We start from the raw sequence: 22,447 nt of genomic DNA, 5'->3' as shown, positions 1-22,447 counted from the left end.
ATAGCAGGTCAAAACCCAGACACCTGTGACTAGTAAATCTAGGGAAGAATTACCCTGTGATATGCAATTTAAATGCTAGAGTGGAAGAACTATTTTTGAAAACAATCTCCACTAGACCTGAATAGTTCTGCACATCATAGCTGTTGCAAATATCAAAAGCTGGCTCCTGAATAACGGAACGAATCTCAGTTCAGGGAAGAATAGCTTTCAAAGCTAAATATTGCCTGTATAGCTTGATATTTCTTCTTAATTGCTGTTAGTGGGGGAAATTCACATTAGAATTCTTAACGTCATTTTCCCGAGGGACTCTGACAAATGAAAATTAGAAAACTGGGGAAGAAAATGTCTGTAAGTCCCATTTAAGATTACTCTTTTTTTTTTTTTGCAGCTAATGTTATCTAAAAACCCCTGTAGCAAATGTTTAGATACAAATTTTGTACCAGAATTACTGCGCCTAAACAAATGTTCCTGTTACACGTAAACTTCTGATTTTAAGGTTTTTTCTGTGAAACATTTTACCTCTGTTAAAAGATATGAGAAAAGGCTTTATTAAAAGGATCCATGCCTTCATCTGTTGTTTACACCCTCATGAATATTTGCCTGTGTTCCCCTCAATGTAATCTATCTTTTGCCAAGTCCTTTGGTTTAATATAACTTCCTTAGCTACATCGTAAGACAACTTATTAGTTGTGTGGGGAGAGGTTTATGCACTCGGAAAAGCATTTTAAGGCCCTGAACCTGGAAACACTTACACATGAGTAACTTTGCGTTGTGAGTAGCCTTATTAATATCAATAGTATTGTTTATAGTGTGTGAAGTTATAACTGTGCCTAAATCTTTGCAGGATAAGGACATAATAGGATAATTGAGAAAAATAAGCTTTTCTATTCCAGGTTTTTTGAACTCAATCAATATTCTGCAGTCTTTTGGAAGTTTACACTTGCTCAAGGGATGTGAACATTTCATCTAAATGTATAAACTTGAGTTAATTGCCAAAATCTCACAGCAAATTTACTCTTTAATTGCTTTTACTATCATCTGTAGTATAGGAAGGCAGAAGACCTCTGAATAATACTATTTTAAGTTGCAAGGTATAGTCAAATTCATTTTAAATATCTGGAAGTGTGTGTATGAACAGTTTTAAAACTACTTCATCTTCTGATACAAAACAAAATGTTCAACTTCCAAGCCCACAGAGAAATTCCTTGTTTGCTTTAGAGATAATTACTTAAAACTCCTCAGTTTGTGATTCCTGGCTTTCAAAAGACATTTAGAATACTGGTCCTTGTTACAATAAACACTTACCTTTGACTGTTGAATGAAACTTGGAGGCATTAGACAACTGTGAAGCCACATATTTCTGCGGTTGCTTGATAAGAAGCTAAACTGCTGGGAACCTTGGTAAAATTAATAAAATTTGAAACACTGGAGAATGACAAATCCTTTAGTCCCCCACTATAATACTTAATTTCTGAGCAAAGTCTATATTGAATTTATAGGATTACAAAAAGCTGTAGGCACTATTTGCATTCCATAAAGATAGTTATTCCTGACCAAATATAGTATTGTTAAATGACATTTTTTGTGCTCTATACATTAGGCTTTGGTTAGTCATTGTTAAGGCTATGTTTTAGTCATGGGTATTTTTAGTAAAAGTCATGGACAGGTCATGGGCAGTAAACAAAAATTCACAGCTCATGACCTATCCATGACTTCTATTATATACCCCTGACTTAATCTTGGGGAGGGGGGAGGCCCGGGATCCCCGCTGGAGCTGGTAAGGGTGTGTGTGTGCGGGGGGGAGGGGGTGTGTGTGGAACGGTGCACAGCCTGGCCGGGACCCCCACTGGTGCTGGGGAGGGGGGCAGGAGGCTGTGCATGGTCTGGCCAGGATGCCTGCTGGTGCAGGGGGAGGGGTTGGCATGGCCAGCAGGCCCCCTACCTGTCTCCGTGCCTCCCTGGAAGCGGGAGCATCCCCCGCACTCAGCTCCAAGGTGGAGGCCTGGCCAGGCAGCTCTGCACACTGCCTCCGCCCAGAGTGCTGGCTTCGCAATTCCCAATGGCCAGGAACCATGGCCAATGGGAGCTGCGGGGGCGGTGCCTGCAGGTGGAGGCAGTATGCAGAGCTGTCTGGCCAGGACTCCACCTTGGAGCTGATTGAGGGGGATGCAACTAGTGCAGGGGCTGCCTGAGCTGCCCTGGGCCAGGTGAACCAGTTGCTACGAAATCTGTGACTTCCGTGACCTCTGTGACAAACTTGCAGCCTTAGTCATTGTATGTACAAACAGTAATCTGTTCTTCAGTTGTCCTGTTGATCATCAGATCATATGTGTGTTAGAAATGGTATCGAAATAGCAAAACCATCTGTGTGTGAAACTCTTATGGAAGGTGTTTACAGCTAGTAAACTGGTGATTTTTATCTTTGCCTGAATATGTGGAAAGAAAAACAAGATGGAAGGGATGTGGTTTAATTAGGCCTCAATTTTCTTACTTAATGCTCCTGGAAATTAACCAGCAATGATTTTTACAGTGTGGATCATGGTTCCATTCTTAATCATTTCCACCTGGATGGCAGTCCTCCACACCTGGTGCCAACCCATTGCTCGACTCCACCACCTTTCCCTTGTCTGAGAGTTAAGAGGTTAGGGAAAGGGCATTATCTCTTCACTGTGCCAAACAATAGGCACCCCAGCCCCATTTTGCAGGGGCTTATTTTACAGGATGCCTTCCCTTAAATCCACTTCCCAATTCTGGTTTATCAGGGAACTGGACACCCTGTGGAATGAGTACAGGTTGGAGAAGCAGGGTGTACATACTCTCTTCTAGTGTGCAGGGACCAATGACTTACCTGAATCCCACAGCTTGCCCACCCCTTCCCCAATTCCCAAGGTGGGGAGGACTGTCAAAAAGTCACTGCCCTATTTTCCAACCAGTCTAAACAAATTCCCCCTGCCTTGAGGATGCAGGGGATGCAGTCTGGTGATGTACCAGGACAAGAAAGTCTACTGCTAATTTAGTTCAACATGATTTTATGTGTAATATTAAAGCCATTTTTATAAGCCTCAAACACTTTGGTTTCTGAAAAGCCACTTTGCTATGCAAATAATCCTGAAAATGTAGCTCAGACAGTTGAACAATTTGTACCTCGTTTAAATTGTGAATATTTATTTAAACATAAAAGAGTTTAATTTAATATAGAATTTGAGTCACTTGCTCGAGTCCACGATCTTGCTAAAAATGACAGTCTAGCAGCAGTCTGAGGAAGCCAAATATCATTGGGTCATTTTTGGTATTATACTTGTTCTGTATCTACTACTATTTTAAACAATGGCATTTCTGTGCACAGATTAAAAGAATTATGTACACTTAGAGTCATCTCCTTCCCACAACCCCTTTTACTGAAGTTTAGAACAACTTCCATTTACTTCAATGATGTGGGAGCGGCCCCCTTACTATTTGTGTTATTTTAACTACATTTTAAATGGATGTGTAATATTCTGGGGTGCAATCCCAATCAGTGAGTGGTTGTCACTGCCTGCCCCGTAACCCTGGATCCCTTATAATGCTTTGCTGTTGTAGCTCTCGACCTGGGCCACTCTCAAATAGCCTACAAGCATGCAGGTCACACCCTTAGTGTCTGTGTATAGCTACATCCCTGGTCCAGAAGCTCTGACCCCAGTAGCCTGTCAGCAACACTCCAGTCATACTCTGGCTTTCACCAGCCTTGGTTCCTTGCAGGGTGGCCCCAACACACCCCCAGTCCTGAATTTCCCCCAAAATGCATGTTATGCACCATCCAGCCCTTTCCTGGACAGTTCAGACATTAAAGGTCCATTGCCCCTGAAAAGGTCAATATTCAACAGTTTGCTACTTTAACTGGAGTTACCAAACAGTTCAGTTTAGCCACAGCACTGGCTTGGTTTCGATTAAAAAGTAAAACAAATTTATTAACAAAAGAAGATAGGCTTTTAAATGCATTCAGGTATCCGGTATTAAAGTCAGAAATGGTTACAAGAGAAAGAAAAAGCTTTTTAGAAGATGACAAGCTAGACTTGGTTCAACGTAAAACTCGTGCCAGATGTTCCCAGCAACATGGCTGACCAAATTCTCAAGTCAGGATCTCCTCGCAAAGTCAAAGGGCTGGCTCCTTTGTCTTCTGATGTAGAGGAGCGAGAGCGAGCTTGGGGTTTTCTGCCCCTTTCTTTTATAGTCCAGTTAACCTTTGAAGTGGATTCTTTTGAGGGTTACTGTTTATTCAAACAGTAAAGAAAGTGACATGGAATGTGGTGATGAAGGAGACTCCATTCTCTCTTCTCACCTGAGTTTGCTGAAATGCAAATTTGCTTCGTCTGCCATTTCTTCTCCCTGCTGTCTTGAGGACCCTGTTTACTACTTATATGTAAATTGAGGTATGAGACAGGATGCTTCTGCCTGGGCAGGGCTGTGTGGTTTTAACATGTGCTAACATCATACAGGAGGATTTCATAATTTTACACAGAATGTGTTACATACATGTCACCATGATATTGTTGACCAGTGAGTTATTAGTTTTCAAATGATACCTCACAAGGCTTATTTTGTAAAAAGATTACAGTAATGTGTAGGATGTAAATACAGAGATGCTTTCGGCCACAGGATGCTTATATTAAAGTTGAGAGATTGAAAACTGGCTAATGATCTCCATAACCAATAGAAACTTGATAGATAAGGAAGGTAAGAGGACAAGCCCTAAAACAAAGAAGGGACCTAAAACCATGAGAGTTTCCCCATGAGCCTTTGCCCTACGAGTCAAGTGTGCTAAAGGGAAACAATGTGTTTCCTGGAAATCTAGCCTATCCTGCCACAATGCTCTGTGTAGACTTAAGCAGAAAGTCTCCACTGAGAACTATGTTGGGATAAGTTTTCTTTATTTCCAACCATGGGGCCAATGTCAGTAAAAGTTGATAAAATTGGGATGTTTTAAACCTCACTTCCTTCAGAAGCATAACATTGTCGTTGATGGGTGTATTTTGTTCCCACTCAAAGAAAAGACAAAATATATCCAGTTTTGCTAAACTGTTTCTAACCAAAGGTTGCAGTTATAAAATGCAATAAAATTCTGTAGTGGATTTCATCTTTATTATAGTCCCTTTTCCCAGATGAGGCAGATTCAATAGCTTCTAATAGAATTAATCTTGTTATTTATTTCCCCCCAGTTGGCTTTAACCATCTCCTCCAGTCCTCTGTGGACATGAATGCCTGATATTTCATAGTTCCTCCCCTCCCTTATCCATTTAAAATTCCATTGCAAAAAATTGATTGAGGTACATGCCCAAGAAAATTGCAGTATTCTAGATTTTCTTTAGTGATGGCACAAAACCTCAGATACATTTGAGTATGTTTAATCTCTATAATTGATTTAAAAAAAATGATATATACAAACTATTACTACATACGTAGAACGTTTATTTTGTAACATGTATCACAGTGCTCATAATGGAAAAAAAGGTCATAACGTATCAGAATTACTACACAGTGGGGTGTGAGCTCTGCTAAAAACAAACATACATACTTCTGTAAAATATTCAAAATAATAGTTGCACGTGTTTTAACAGTGTTTATATTATTTATGAACTGCATAGCTAATACGTACCATACTTACCCAATGCATATAGCATATTCTGCACTCAAACATACAATTTGAAATTCATGCTGTGATTGTTTAGTGACATAAATCATCCAATCAGGGAACAAAAGCAATACCCTGGGATTTAATCAACTAGCTAACTAAAGCCCTGATTCTGCAAACACACGTGTGCTGAAAGTTATTACTATGATTAGTCCTAGTGAAATCTGTTGGCAAATGACCTTTTAATTCTGATTATTTAACAGACTGGGCTACATCTCCATGTTAACTTGTCTCCATTCATAGCTTTATAGAAGAAAAAGGTATTTACCTGCTTTAATATTCCCAATTCTATACAAGAGTCTAGAGCCCTGATCCTGAAGTGTGTGGGCACATCATGCAAGATACCCTTAGAGAGAGAGTACAGGCTCTTGAGGCTAGAGTGTCTGAATTGGAAGAGCTAAGAGCAACAAAAAGAAGTACATAGAGGAGACTTTCAAGGATGCAGAAAAGTGGTCCCACCCCCAGTCTGACAGCCTCTGTGCTGTTAAGAAGGACAAAAGTCTCAGGGAAGGAGAACATCAAGCTGGTGTGGAGGGAAACAGTCCCATAGTTGGGACTTTCCTTCCAGATGATGCCATGGTATCCTCTTGCATCCCTTCCTGGGGAGGGAACCCTAGTTACTAGGAAGAGTAAGGTACTAATAATGGATGATTTGATTATTAGAAATATAACTAGTTGGTTTGTGATGACTGGGAGAACTGCATGATAAATTGCCTGCTGGGTGTGAAGGCTGCAGATCTCACTAGACATATAGGACAGACTTATGTGCATTGCTGGGGAAGAGCTGCTGATTATTGTACATGTAGGTACCAATGACATAGGCAAAGGTAGGAGAGAGGTACTGGAGGCAAAATTAAGGCAGCTGGTAAGAAATTAAAGTCCAGGACATCCATGGTAGCATTCTCTGAAAAGGTTCCAGTTCCACATGCAGGGCCAGAAAGACGCGCAGAACTGCAGAGTCTCAGTGTGTGGCTAAGACAATGGTGTAGGGAGGATGGTTTTATGTTTATTAGGAACTGTGGAACCTTCAGGAAAAGAAGTCTATAAAGAAAGGATGGGCTCCACCTAAATCAAAATGGAACAAGAATCCTGGCACGTAAAGTTAAAAAGCCTGTAGAGGGTTTTTTAAACTAAGGGCAGGGGGGAAAGCCGACAGGTGTGGAGGAGCACATGGTTCAAGCAGAGACCTACTTTAGGATGTATTTTTTAAAGTGGGAACCCTATCATAGTAAGGAGGATAGGAAAGAAGTTGGTAAAGTACAGGCCAGGGCTAGTGAGGGACAGTCAAACATAGAAGTTCCATTTAAATACAATACATGAAGGCAAGCAACTGAATATTGACAAAATGTACAAGTGCTTATGTACAAATGCTAGACAGCTAAATACTAAGATGGGTGAACTAGAGTGCCTGTGATTAGATGAGGATATTTCTGTAACAGGCATCATGGAGACTTGTTAGAATGAATATAATAAATGCGACATAGTAATACCAGGGTACAAAATATATAAGAATGACGGAGTAGGTCGTGTTAGTGGGGCAGTGGCACTATATATGAAAGAACGTCAAATATAGTAAAAATCTTAAATGAATCAAATTGCACCATAAAATTTCTATGGATAGAAATTCCATGCTTGAACAGTAAGAGTATAGCAGTAGCAATATACTATTGAACCACCTGACCAGGATGGTGACTGTGATTGTGAAATGCTCAGGGAGACTGGAGAGGCTACAAAAGCAGAAAACACAATAAAAATGGGGGATTTCAACTACGCTCACACTGACTGGGTACAAAGCACCTCAGGAAGAGATGCAGAGATAAAATTTTTAGGCACCATAAATGACTGCTTCTTGAAGCAGCTTAACTTGGAACCCACGATGGGAAAGGCGTTTTTTGATTTATTCCTAAATGGAGCACAGGATCTGGTCTAAGAGGTGAATATAGCTGAACTGTTCAGTAATAGCAACCATAATATTATTAAATGTAATATTCTTGTACGGGGGGGGAAATGCCAAAGAAACCCACCTCAGTAGCATTTAATGTCTAAAAGGGGACTACACAAAAATGAGGAACCAAGTTAAATGGAAATTAAAAGGAACAGTCATAGAGGTCAAATGCATGAAGTCTATTTAAAAACACCATAATAGAGGCTCAAATTAATGTATACAGCAAATAAACAAAAAACCAGTTAGAGGTCCCAAAAAGATGCCTAAACAGTAGAGTAAAAGATATGGTTTGAGGTAAAAAAGCATCCTTTAAAAATTGAAAGTCAGATCACACTAAGGAAAATAGAAAGGTGCTTAAACTCTGGCAAGTTGAGTGTGAATGTATAAGACAGTCCAAGAAAGAATTTGAAGACTAACTAGCTAAGCACACAAAAAGAAACAAGAAAAAAACAACCCATATTTAAGTACATCAGAAGCAGGAACCCTGCTAAACAGTCAGTGGGTCGCTGGATGATGGAGGTACTAAAAGAACAGTCAAGGAAGATGAGGCAGTTGTGGTGAAACTAAATGAATTCTTTGAATAGGTCTTCTCTGCAGAGGATATTGGGGAGGTCCCCACACTTGAGCTATTCTTTTTAGGTGATAAATCTGAGGAACTGTGACAGAATTAGGTTTCAGTAGAGGAGGTTTTGGAACAAATTGTTAAATTAAACAATAATAAGTCACCAGGACCTGATGGTATTCACCCAAGAGTTCTGAAGGAATTCAGGTTACAAACCACAGTAAATAGTTCTGCAGTTTCATATGTATTGCTTAAATCAGCCTCTGCAGCAGATGATTGGAGGCTAGCTAATGCAACATCAATTTTTTTTAAAAGGCTCCCAAGGTTCTGTGCTGAGACCTCTGCTATTTAACATATGCCTAAATAATCTGGAAAAGGGGGTGAACAGTGAGGTGGCAAAATTTGAAGATGATACACAATAACTCAAAATGACCATGTTCAAAACTAACTGAAGAGTTACAAAGCGATATCACAAAACTGTGTGATTGGGCAACAAAATGGCAGATGAAATTCTATGTTGATAAGTGCAAAGTAATGCACATTGGAAAACATAATACCAACTATACATACAGAATGATGGGGTCTAATTAACTGTTACCACTCAAGAGTCTGAATCTGAATTAAACCAGATTTTGAAATGTCAAAATTTTCTTGTGAACTGGAAATTCTGAGTTTTGACCAACTCTAATGGTGACCCCCTTTCATTTTGGTCCTTTCAAAAACAGTACTCTTTCTGGGAACACTTCAGAGTGAGAGAATATGGATACTACTATCATTTATCAAATATTTAAAGTGTTTACCATGTTTAAAAGATAATCCCCAAACCACCTTTTATTCATCCACACCAGCAGTTCATGTGTGGGGTTTTATGAATCTAGCCATTTGTTCCCAGAAATGAAACAGGATAGTTTGGCTTGAAAGAAACATTTTGTTCAAACTGAAACAGAATTTTTTCTGACTTTTTGATTTACTGAAAATGTCAAAATATTTCAGTTTCAGATTGATTGAAAAATATTTTTTTCCGTTTATTGATTTTTTCCCCCCTAGCAGTTCTGAAAAATAAATAAATTATTCACACAGCTCTAGTACTGAAAGATTTGTTTGGGTGCATGTTTGGCTGAGTTACAGGCAGTGTCATATTTTTTCAGACATTTTAAGGATTGCTGAATTGTTCAATTCTTTGGCTAAGCATCTATGTAATAACAAGCCATGTTTGTTTGCCTCTTCTCTGACAATGCATGTTTGTACTACTGCCCTCTGTTGGATGGAATATAGAGTGTGTGTGATCGATGATATCTTTAATGACTGTAACCTGAAGAAGACAAAAATAACAGGAGCATATAGCATATGCATCCGAAGAAGTGGGTTGTAGCCCACGAAAGCTTATGCTCTAATAAATTTGTTAGTCTCTAAGGTGCCACAAGTACTCCTGTTATTTTTGCGGATACAGACTAACACGGCTGCTACTCTGAAACCTGAAGAAGACAGAATACTTACTATTACCAGTGAATCTTTCAGGAATTCCTGCTAGTAAAACTGTAAACATCAGAGATAAACAAGAGCCTAGAGTGTGACCTGTGGAAGAGGAGAATAAAAGGGATACTAGTCACTGGCAAAAGGGGATATGATTTGAACTCTTCCTGATATAATAGGACAGTCAGCATGCAACCATTGTGTCTGAGAAACTGTAGAAAAAGTAGTGTTTTCTGGTTTTGATGCAGTTAAATCAGAACAATGTACCTACAACATATAAAGGACCATTTGACTTGCATATTTTGAGAAAGAGGTTTAAAGCTGTAATTGAATATCATCTTTCATGCTAAGTGAAATTTTGTCAAAAGCAAATCAGTGGTTCACGGGTTATTAGGCTCAGAGTATGAGCTCTTTTCTCAAATTTGTGAGCAGCCACTCTTTTATTAATTGTCCCATTGAAATCACCTGGAGTACTTGTGTGAGCAGTTGTGTGCCAATGAAAGTAAGAGGTTGACAATCTGGCCTTAAATGAATGACTTCACAGCTTTATATGAGAGTGAGAATTGAAATCTACCACAATATCACCAAGAAATCTACAAGCAGATGGTTTGGTCTAGAACAGGGGTTCTCAACCTTTTTCTTTCTGAGCCCTTCCCCCCCAACATGCCATAAAAAATTCCACAGCCCTCCTTTGCGACAACAACTGTTTTTCTGCATATCCAGTAGATTAAAAGCCAGGGCCAGCATTAGGGGGTAGCAAGCAGGAGAATAGCCTGGGGCCCGACACAACAGGCAGCCCTGCGAAGCTAAGTTGCTCAGGCTTCAGCTTCAACCCTGGGCAGCAGGCCTTTGGCTTGGGCTTCAGCTTTCTGCTCTGGGTCCAAACAAGTCTAATGCCGGCACTGCTCTCTGGCTTATTTTGGCATACCCCCGAAACCGGCTCAGGGCCCCACAGGGGGCCCCAGATCCCTGGTTGAGAACCACTGGTCCAGAAGACAATTCAGACTATTTAGAAGCTACTGGAGAACATCTCTATTTCAGTATCTAAGATTTCTTATGAGATTTTAATTAGCAGTTCAAACATTGATGAGGTCATTACAAATCCATAACACTTTGTTCAATACAATTGTCTTAATAAAAGACAAAAAAACTCCAATGAAGTGATCAATAAACGAATACAGGCAGAAATCATACACTGTAAAAAGAGAGACCTATGAAAGTGCTTCTAAAATTAAACAGGATGATTCTGTTCATATACAAAGTTGTTTAGATGGTGAATGGAAACCATCTACTGTGAAACACAGCAAATATTTCTTGTTCATAAATAATTGAAACACCTAAGGGTAAACGACGCAATTGCAATAGATGACATTTAATAAAACCAAAATAAATAAAAGGATATAAGACAAGCAAAGAATACCTAGCACATGATAAAGGACCTCAATGCAACTGCATGTAGGTTATCAAATGGTGCAAAGCTAAGTGACCAGATGAAATGAAATGATAAAGCAGATGTACTATCTGCTTACAGAATATCTAGTAGAGGAGCAATGCACAAACCAATGAGATAGAAACAATGTATAAACATAGGAGTAAAGAGTAGGTGGAAAAAATATTCAGAACAATCTTGGTTTCCTGAATTTGTTACTGTAAACCTGAACATCTGAGATTGGAGAACCGCCACTAATTGCTCCATTTTAAATATTGCCATGGACAAAACTAGCCACCCTAAGATGAAAGCAGTAAAAACATTACTCGTCTTAGTTCTGATCTTTTAAGGTGATAGAAAAACATTTAAAAAATGAAATCCAGGTAAATTAGATCTACTGCATTTCCTTTGTCTAAAAAAATAAGTTATCTTCTCAAAGAAGGAGATCAGGTTGGTCTGGCACGATCTACCTTTTGTAAAACCACATTGCATTTTATCCCAATTATCGTTTACCTCTATATCCTTAATTACTTTATCTTTAAAAATTTGTTCCAAGCCCTTACATACAATTGAAGTCAAACTAACAGGCCTGTAGTTTCCCAGATGACTTTTTTTCCCTTTCTTAAAAATAGGTACTAATTAGCAATTCTCCAGTCAGAGCATATGACCCCCAAATTTACAGATTCATTAAAAATCCTTGCTACTGAGCTTGCAATTTCATTTTTAGTCCCGTTAAGATGTTTGAGTTTGACTTCCACCTTGGACATGGTAACTTCTACTTTCATGTCCCTGTTCCCATTAGCCACCCAGCTACTACCCCTAAACTCTTCATTACCCTTATTAAAAAATGAGGTAAACTATTTGTTTAGGTATTTGGCCATGCCTAGATTATCTTCAATCTCCACCCCATTTTAGCAGTCCCATTTGTTCTCTCCTTGTTTTCTTTTTATGTATATGTCTATAGAACCTTTTACTATTGATTTTAATTTCCTTTGCAAGGTCCCACTATGCTCGGCTTTTGGCAGTTCTCACTTTATCTCTATGCTTTCTGACCTCCAAGAGGTAGCCTTCCTTGCTGATCCTACCCATCTTCCATTCTTTATGTCAGTGCAACAAATCTTCACTGGGGATTTATACCAGTGTAGTGTGGTGAAATAAACCCTGGTCTAGACAGGGGTTTAACTGAATTCACAACAAATAAAAATGCTTTCTATTTAATTAAAAGTTTAAAAATAAGTGTTAACAACAAAGAAGAGAGTTCTAAACAGTTTGAATGAAAAATCACTTCCCCTCTCAGTTAATCAGGTTTCATTTAATTGGTGGCTGTGATGTCATAATCTTCTTGTTTTCTATAGTAGGCAAGACATGAATTTCTAATGTAAAATACAAGCTGATGGGCTGGGGGAACCCTTTACATCATAAAGTAGCAACACAGGACACAAGCTCAATTGCTTTTCTTTTGCAGGTCACCTTTAGAATTCTTTAAGACATTTTCAGGACATGAAAAATTCAAACAATTACATTTCCTAGAAAAGTAACATTAATACAAGCCCCCAGTATTACTTTGCCTAATCTTGGTTTTTAATATCTTTGATATTTTTATTTGATATAATTCTGAATTCAGACCTGCATGCAAATGAATATTGGCATTATGCATAACATTTGTAAAGCTCATTTAGAAGTAACTTGGTACCTTTTGGTCTTTAATAACCGGAGATCCTATAACCTAGCTATTATTTGATTGTATGTATCTCAACATTTTCCTCAATAGAAAACTTAAGGAACAGAATATTTCTGCTTGAGGCTATTTCAGAATCCCAGTAAAGATTCACAAGGGTTGTGTGTGACGGTATAAACAATTATCAGCTGAATATAATCTCATGACATGAATAAGATATTATGTATGCTTACATGAGAGACAAGGGAAAAAATCCCTCTAACAAACGCATAAGAGATGTTCATTTCCTGGCTCCAAACACTAAAAACAAATATCTAAATTATTTGACATTTGTGCAGTGAGATATTCAAAAAGAAACATATAATTAATTTACTTAAATTAAAACACTAGCGTAGCTAGAGCCTCAGTAAACCAATGCCTTTTTTACCCCATTGAGTTCCTAAAGCATTGGCTCCGAAGAGTAATAATGAGGTTGAACATCCGAGTCCAATTCATCTAATTTCTCGATTTATGTCACACAGTCAGTCATGCTTATTTCAAATATTTTTCTAACTACAATTGTTGTTACCATACCATAATCTTAGAAAACATTTTCAAACACTAGCCCTTCTTTTCCTATCAGCAGAATATCTAGCCTTCCATAGGGAACTAGATAAGATTTCTTTTAGAAGTGGGAGACTGATTGAATTTGCTAAAGCCTTATCTAGTTCAGGCTGGTAGTGACCTGACCTGTAACATCCTTGCAATTCTAATCCAACACATGTCTTTTAGGCTGACAGTCCCCTCCTTCCTATCAGGCATTGCCAAATATGATAGTGGTTTTGTGATATGATCCCTATTGCACACCCAATATGTACATTTTACTTGACCTGTTTCAGGTTTACAGATATAAAAGACTAGTGGATTTTATTATTCAGTGGAAAAGGTAGATAATTAAAAGATTCCACCATCCTTACTGTTAGTCAGTAATAGCTTGCTCTGCAAGTACACACATTTTCTTCATTGTGTCTAATTACAGAGCAAGGTACCACTCAGTATGCATAAGTGTGGTAGAACTGGGCCCTAGCTACTTAGTGACTTTACTTTTAAAATGGTGATGACATTTTTTGATGGGATTTTCAAACTCATTCAATGACATCAATGAGAATGGAGTTAGGCCAACACTGACTGTGAACTCCTGGTCCCATTGAAGTCAATGGCAAAACTCTCATTGATTTCAACAGAGTCAGCATTTTGGATCAATCTGTAACAAAAAATTTTTTAATTTGTGGCTAATGGAAAAGTTTAAAAAAATTCATTTTGGGTTGAACAAAAGATGTGTTCAGATTTCAAGCTTTAAGTTTTTAATAAAATATAAAGTAAATTTCTAAACAAATCATTTAGAATAAAAAAATGGAACATTTAGGTTGTCTTTGAAATCTTTTTCCAGGTTTTTTAATGACCGAAATAACTCTGCAAAAGCCACACAAATTCATGAAGTGTTTTGGTTGACCCAAATCTGCAAATCTGAAGGGGGGAAAGAAACAACAAACAAACAAAACAAAACAAAACAAAAAACTCACCCACAACAATAATCAGTTGAAAAGTTTCACCCAGCTCTAGCTATAATAATTCATATCCTCTGTGGATCATCACAGAGAAGAACATGTAATGCACAATCACCATTGGGTTACATGAGCATGGCAAATTTATTTAGAAAACCATAACTCCTAATGCTTTGAAAGAAATCTCCTCCTGAAAACCAACAAAGTAAAATGACTGATTTAACATAATGTCATCCATTTTAACTGTTTGAATTCTAACATATCCTCAATGTTAAGCATTCTTGGGGGAGAAAGGGAATTTTAAACACGTGCAAGAAAACTCAGCCTTACAGTGTGGTGACTTGTTTTAACTTCTGATAAAGATAGACCAAGAATGGCCTATTGTTTGGAAATGCTTTTGCCCTCCAAACTTAGAGGTTACAAAAATCAAAACTCAGATTCTAACTGGCCCCATGAGTTTTGGTCCATTCATAGAATGCATAGACACTGATCTTCTGGTTCAGGTTCAGACCTAATTATTTCTGCTATAACCAGGCCTAAATAAATGAGTCATTAATCACTTTTTTCTTGTATGTGCAACAGTGATTCACAGCTAGACTAGCTGTCCTGAGTCAGGCATAAGTAGGCAATTTGGATCACTGCTCCCATGCATAGAGCTCCCACTCAAAGATTGCAGGAGCTATGATCTAGGGGTACCTGGTAGAAGAGAACTGCCAAGAATTCTCCTCCCCTACTGGACAGTTACATTAGCAAAGTGAGAATGAGAGGTGAAATTCTCTGGACAATTGCAGGGAAGGTGAGAGAGAGATTGCTGAGAAACCCCTGTGATGGGTTAGGTCACAGAGACCCCCTTGGGACTGTCACCTGATGTGCTGAAATTACTTCTGAGCCCTACCAGCTTGGGACTCCAGAACCCTGCCTTGTTGAGCCAGACACGCTAACTTGCTGCAACAAAGACTCAGGGTCTGGGCCACGCCCCTAAAGCTGCAGACTTTAACCAAAAACAGCTCAGCAGGTTACCTCCCCAGCACCCAGCTCCCAATGGGATCCAAACCCAAATAACTCTGTTTTACTCTGTATAAAGCGTATACAGGGTAAACTCATAAATTGTCCGCCCTCTATAACACTGATAGAGAGATATGCACAGCTATTAATCACTTACTCTGGGTTCATTAATAAACAAAAGTGATTTTATTAAGTATAAAAACTAGGATTTAAGTGGTTTAAAGTAATAACAGACAGAACAAAGTAAGTCACCAAGCAAAATAAAGCAAAAACACGCAAGTCTAAGCCTAATACATTAAGAAACTGATTACAGGGAATATCTCACCCTCAGAGATGTTCCAATAAGCTTCTTTCACAGAGTAGATGCCTTCCTAGTCTGGGCCCAATCCTTTCCCCTGGTATTGTCCTTGTTAGCGCCAGCAGACATCTCAGGTGGTAAGCAGGGGCTTTCTCATGACTGGCCCCCTTTGTCCTGCTCCACCCCTTTTATAGCTTTGACACAAGGCAGGAATCTTTTGTCTGTGCTTGGCCCCAACCCCTCCTTCTAAATGGAAAAGTACAAGATTTAAGATGGATTCCAGTATCGTGTGGTCACATGTCATGTGAGACCCCAGCCTCCATTCTTCCTGGGCTGGCCCACACGTACACAGGAAGGTTTGTAAACAGAGCCATTTACAGTTCATTGATTCTGAAGCACCCTTAATGGCTTCCACTTAATATGTTTACATCATTAATACAAGTTTATATCTTATTCTCCTAACTCCAGACATAGAAATAATATATGCAAACAAATTGGATGAACACACTCAGTAGATTATAAGCTTTGTAATGATACCTTACAAGAGACCTTTTGCATAAAGCGTATTCCAGTTACATCATATTCACGTTCATAAGCATATTTTCATAAAGTATATGGAGTGCAATGTCACACCCCTTCTCCCTGCTGAGCGATGAAATGCACCTTGCTTTGCCTCTCTCCCCCAATGCCAGAGTGTGTGTGTGTGTGGGGGGGGGGCGCGAGGTGATGGCCTCTGGAAATGTGGGGTTGGGCTGCAGGCAAGAGAGAGATTATGAATTTAACAGGTATTGACAGCACTAAAGCAAAGAAGCTGGTCAATGTACCATCTTCCCTTTCCACCTGTTACAGATCTGACTTGCTGCAGAGGGTGTGTGTGGAGATCTAGGTTCAGATAGGTCAATTAATCATCAAACTTTAGGAGACTGTCGCTTGTTTTACTTCTGAATTCATGCTAATACTTCTGTCTAGTCATCTTACCCTCCAGATCGTATAAGCCACTTGACCATTCTATAACCTTGAGAGTGTAGGAGCAAAGAGCTTTTTTAAAGTATTGTTTTTATCTGTGGAATATGCTTCCTGCTCTTTCTCATAACTCTCGGTCTGTATCAATATTTACAACTGTGCTAAAGAACGCATTTGCTATTATTAGTATGTGTTTGCTGACATGATATAACTGTCCTTGGTGAGTGATTTTATATATATTTTTTTTATCATGCACTGCTCATACTTTTTAGTGAGAGGAGTTTCATACATTGTTCCCTTCAATGACTTCTTAGTGTGCTGCCAGTCAGACTTCCAATATTTCTTTAATCAGAGAGAGCTATATATTTGCTAAATCTCTGTTTTATGCCTGTTTTGTCATTTTTTTCTCTCTTCATACTCTTCCTCAGCTCCTAACTGGAGTGAGTTGTTTTCTACCTACAAACTTTCTTCACAGCTGCTTTCAGTTTTTCATATAATTAGAAAATGCATATGATGGAAAGGTCAGTGCCTTGTCAGTTTGAAAAGACTGAAACAGAAACTCCAGTCTACAATATGGTGTTGATAGTTCTTGGGAGAATTTAGGTTACCATAGCAATACCTGATACATATGGCATGCTAAGAAGACTCAAAGATACCAGCAATTTCTCAAAACAAAGAACTTATACAGAGATTGATTTACATGCTTTCATACATATCAATATGAAAACTATACATACAGACACACCTATATATATGGATGTATGTTACCACCATCACCGCAGCCAATGGGAGCTTCGGGGGAGGTACCCACAAGCGAGGGCAGCACGCGGAGCCCTCTGCCCCTCTCCCCCCCCAGGGATCGCAGGGACGTGGTGCCGTCCGCTTCTGTGAGCAGCACGGGGCTAGGGCAGGCAGGGAGCCTGCCCTGGCCCCGGTGCGTGCTGCTGCCACGCCGGAGCCGCTTCAAGTAAGCAGCGCTGGGCTGGAGCCCACACCCCGAACTCCTCCTGCACCCCGCACCCTCCCTCTGCCCCAACCCCTGGCCCTGAGCCCCTTCCTGAACACTGCACCCCCACCCCACACTCCCTCACCCCAACCCCCTGCCCCAGCCCTACATTCATGGCCCTGCATGCAATTTCCCCACCCAGATGTGGCTCTCGGGCCAAAAAGTTTGCCCACCCCTACCATAAATCCACATAAAGGGGCTGTCTGAGAGGCTGACCACAGTTCCAGCCAGACCCTTCTCTCTTGCAAGGGGAAAAGTGAAGGAAGAACCAGCCCTCTGCAAGGGAGCAATTGCCCCAGAGAACTCCCCCAAGTGCAGCCACTGGGGGAGTAGAGAGGGTAAATGTAGGACAGTGGGACCTGGGGAGGGAGGTCTGAGTCCCACTCCCTCCTACAAATACAAAGGCATCTCGGAGCATCAACTAGCAGAGAAAGAAGACTTAACTGTATGGATTGTTTCATACACCCCATTGCTCCACACAGGACTCAAAAAACAGTCAATTTTATAGCCCAAAGCCCCGTGAACCTGAGTCAACTGACATGGGCACCCTAGGGTGTTTTATTGCAGCATAGACATACCCTTAGGCTGTTATCCTGTTACAGGAAGGACTGCTAGGCAGAGATGGCGTTCACCTTTCGAGGAGGGGAAAGGCCCTATTTGGACACAGACTGGCTAACCTAGTGAGGAGGGCTTTAAACTAGGTTCGACGGGGACAGGTGAGCAAAGCCCACAGGTAAGTGGAGAACATGGAGACCTGGGAGATGGGTAGGAAATAGGAGAGAGCGTGGGCTATAATGGCAGAGAGAAAGGGTCAGGGCAAAACTGGGAGGCAAGATCAAATCAGGATCTTAGATGCCTACATACAAATGCGAGAAGTATGGGTAATAAGCAGGAAGAACTGGAAATGCTAATAAATAAGTACAACTATGACATTGTTGCATCACCGAAACTTGGTGGGATAATATACATGATTGGAATGTTGGTGTGGATGGGTACAGTTTGCTCAGGAAGGATAGACAGGGGAAAAAGGGAGGAGGTGTTGCCTTGTATATTAAAAATGTACACACTTGGACTGAGGTGGAGATGGAAATAGGAGACAGAAGTGTTGAGAGTCTCTGGGTTAGGCTGAAAGGGGTAAAAAGCAAGGGTGATGTCATGCTAGGGGTCTACTATAGGCCACCTACCCAGGTGGAAGAGGTGGATGAGGCTTTTTTTAAACAACTAACAAAATCATCCAAAGCCCAAGATCTGGTGGTGATGGGGGACTTCAACTATCCAGATATATGTTGGGAAAATAACACAGCGGGGCACAGACTATCCAATAAGTTCTTGGACTGCATTGCAGACAACTTTTTATTTCAGAAGGTTGGAAAAGCTACTAGGGGGGAAGCTGTTCTAGGTTTGATTTTAACAAGTAGGGAGGAACTTGTTGAGAATTTGAAAGTGGAAGGTAGCTTGGGTGAAAGTGATCATGAAATCATAGAGTTCACAATTCTAAGGAAGGGTGGAAGGGAGTACAGCAAAATAGAGACCATGGATTTCAGGAAGGTGGATTTTGGTAAGCTGAGAGAGCTGATAGGTAAGGTCCCATGGGGATCAAGACTGAGGGGAAAAACAACTGAGGAGAGTTGGCAGTTTTTCAAAGGGACACTATTAAGGGACCAAAAGCAAGCTATTCCGCTGGGTAGGAAAGATAGGAAATGTGGCAAAAGACCACCTTGGCTTAACCACGAGATCTTGCATGATCTAAAAAATAAAAAGGAGTCATATAAAAAATGGAAACTAGGACAAATTACAAAGGATGAATATAGGCAAACAGCACAGGAATGCAGGGTCAAGATTAGAAAGGCAAAGGCACAAAATGAGCTCAAACTGGCTACGGGAATAAAGGGAAACAAGAAGACTTTTTATCAATACATTAGAAGCAAGAGGAAGACCAAAGACAAGGTAGGCCCACTGCTCAGTGAGGAGGGAGAAACAGTAACAGGAAACTTGGAAATGGCAGAGATGCTTAATGACTTCTTTGTTTCGGTCTTCACCGAGAAGTCTGAAGGAATGCCTAACATAGTGAATGCTAATGGGAAGGGGGTAGGTTTAGAAGATAAAATAAAAAAAGAACAAGTTCAAAATCTCTTAGAAAAGTTAGATGCCTGCAAGTCACCAGGGCCTGATGAAATGCATCCTAGAATACTCAAGGAGCTAACAAAAGAGGTATCTGAGCCTCTAGCTATTATCTTTGGAAAATCATGGGAGACAGGAGAGATTCCAGAAGACTGGAAAAGGGCAAACATAGTGCCCATCTACGAAAAGGGAAATAAAAACAACCCAGGAAACTACAGACGAGTTAGTTTAACTTCCATGCCAGGGAAGATAATGGAGCAAGTAATTAAGGAAATCATCTGCAAACACTTGGAAGGTGGTAAGGTGATAGGGAATAGCCAGCATGGATTTGTAAAGAACAAATCAAGTCAAACTAATCTGATAGCTTTCTTTGATAGGATAACGAGACTTGTGGATAAGGGAGAAGCGGTGGATGTGGTATACCTAGACTTTAGTAAGGCATTTGATACGGTCTCGCATGATATTCTTATTGATAAACTAGGCAAATACAACTTAGATGGGGCTACTATAAGGTGGGTGCATAACTGGCTGGATAACCGTACTCAGAGAGTAGTTATTAATGGTTCCCAATCCTGCTGGAAAGGTATAATGAGTGGGGTTCCGCAGGGGTCTGTTTTGGGACCGGCTGTGTTCAATATCTTCATCAGCGACTTAGATATTGGCATAGAAAGTATGCTTATAAAGTTTGCAGATGATACCAAACTGGGAGGGATTGCAACTGCTTTGGAGGATAGGGTCAAAATTCAAAATGATCTGGACAAATTGGAGAAATGGTCTGAGGTAAACAGGATGAAGTTTAATAAAGACAAATGCAAAGTGCTCCACTTAGGAAGGAACAATCAGTTTCACACATACAGAATGGGAAGAGACTGTCTAGGAAGGAGTACGGCAGAAAGGGATCTAGGGGTTATAGTGGACCACAAGCTAAATATGAGTCAATAGTGTAATGCTGTTGCAAAAAAAAGCAAACGTGATTCTGGGATGCATTAACAGGTGTGTTGTGAGCAAGACACGAGAAGTCATTCTTCCGCTCTACTCTGCGCTGGTTAGGCCTCAACTGGAGTATTGTGTCCAGTCTGGGCACCGCATTTCAAGAAAGATGTGGAGAAATTGGAGAGGGTCCAGAGAAGAGCAACAAGAATGATTAAAGGTCTAGAGAACATGACCTATGAAGGAAGGCTGAAAGAATTGGGTTTGTTTAGTTTGGAAAAGAGAAGACTGAGAGGGGACATGATAGCAGTTTTCAGGTATCTAAAAGGGTGTCATAAGGAGGTGGGAGAAAACTTGTTCATCTTAGCCTCTAAGGATAGAACAAGAAGCAATGGGCTTAAACTGCAGCAAGGGAGATTTAGGTTGGACATTAGGAAAAAGTTCCTAACTGTCAGGGTGATTAAACACTGGAATAGACTGCCTAGGGAGGTTGTGGAATCTCCATCTCTGGAGATATTTAAGAGTAGGTTAGATAAATGTCTATCAGGGATGGTCTAGACAGTATTTGGTCCTGCCATGAGGGCAGGGGACTGGACTCGATGACCTCTCGAGGTCCCTTCCAGTCCTAGAGTCTATGAATCTATGAATCCTACAACCAGATCCAAGCAGGCGGACTCCTGCAGCCAATGTAACTCCTTGACGTCGGTGCAGCACTAGATGGGCTCAAGCATCTCCCCATGTGAATTCAGTGGTAGGCTCCAGTCTCTGTGTACCGTCTCCTGTTTTAAGGGTAAAATTGAATTAAATATTGGTTAAATATTTTTCTTTTTTCAGTAAGATCTTACAGATGAAAAGACTTAGGTCAGTTGCATTGTATGGTAACAGAAATTCTTTGGGTAATTTACTCATCTGCAAGTGCCAAAGGGAAGATATTTTCCTATTTTTGGTGTTTTGGATGAAACATAGAGTCTCTGTCCTTAATTCCTGTCATTGTAAAAAATCCTCTGACCTTTATAATAAAAGCTGGGGCATTAGCCTCTATGTCATAGCCAGGTTCTAATTTTGGTGATTACATTTTGCCTACTTGAAACTGCCTTGCAGCTGAACAAAGTAATCCTCATTTCCTGCCCTAAACTGTATAATGTTGCAATGTGCTGTTAAATCGATGCTGTATGCCAACCCAGAGGAGGGTGAAATTAATCTGTGTATATATAGTTACCAAGAGATCCCACAGTACTTTGCAGTCTATATAAATGTAGGATGATGTTCTTCTTGTTCTAGATAGCGATCCCATTGATACAATGATAAGATCTGACATACTTGTGTTGCCTTTTAATAATAATCATAGCAGATGTGGCATAATGCTCCTTACTTCTAGCCAAGTTTTAAAGTGGGTTGTATTGCTTGAACAGGGTGTACTCCATAGATGTTTGAGGTATACACACTATTTTATATTCTACTCTGTTTTTCTGCACTGTATCTAGGGATGGCTTGGCTTGCCAAACACGTTCACAAACAATAGCAATATCATTCCTTTCCTTCCCGCTTCCCCCTCCCCTGCAAAAGCAATTGATATAAATATTCAGATGAAAGACAATTCAGAAGTGTTAATGAACTAAGAAAAAGAATTTTGAAAAACACAAACTTGTGGATGATAACTAAGCATACAGATTGCTATAGAGGCTTTTTTTTTTGTTCTAAGTTTTTAACCAATTATTTTGGTTGGTTGCTTTTTAAAAAAAACACAACAAATGAAACTGCAGATTAATAACACTTAAGACTGACATTCTATGCATAGAAGAGATGAAGCATTAACAGTGTCAGT

General features: G+C 39.9%; 1 long non-coding RNA gene across 2 annotated transcripts in view; it reads left to right on the top strand.

Moving 5' to 3' along the window:
* Positions 1 to 22,447, top strand: part of LOC135881197 (uncharacterized) — a 278,680-nt gene that overhangs the window by 181,758 nt on the left and 74,475 nt on the right. For both annotated transcript variants that reach the window (XR_010561535.1, XR_010561536.1), the window contains exon 2: positions 18,174 to 18,304. This is a non-coding gene — a long non-coding RNA (uncharacterized LOC135881197). The remainder of the gene's footprint in view (positions 1 to 18,173; positions 18,305 to 22,447) is intronic.

The sequence above is a fragment of the Emys orbicularis genome, chromosome 7 (genome assembly GCF_028017835.1).
Source record: "Emys orbicularis isolate rEmyOrb1 chromosome 7, rEmyOrb1.hap1, whole genome shotgun sequence".
NCBI lineage: Eukaryota > Metazoa > Chordata > Testudines > Emydidae > Emys > Emys orbicularis.
This window is presented reverse-complemented; position numbering and strand designations above follow the sequence as displayed.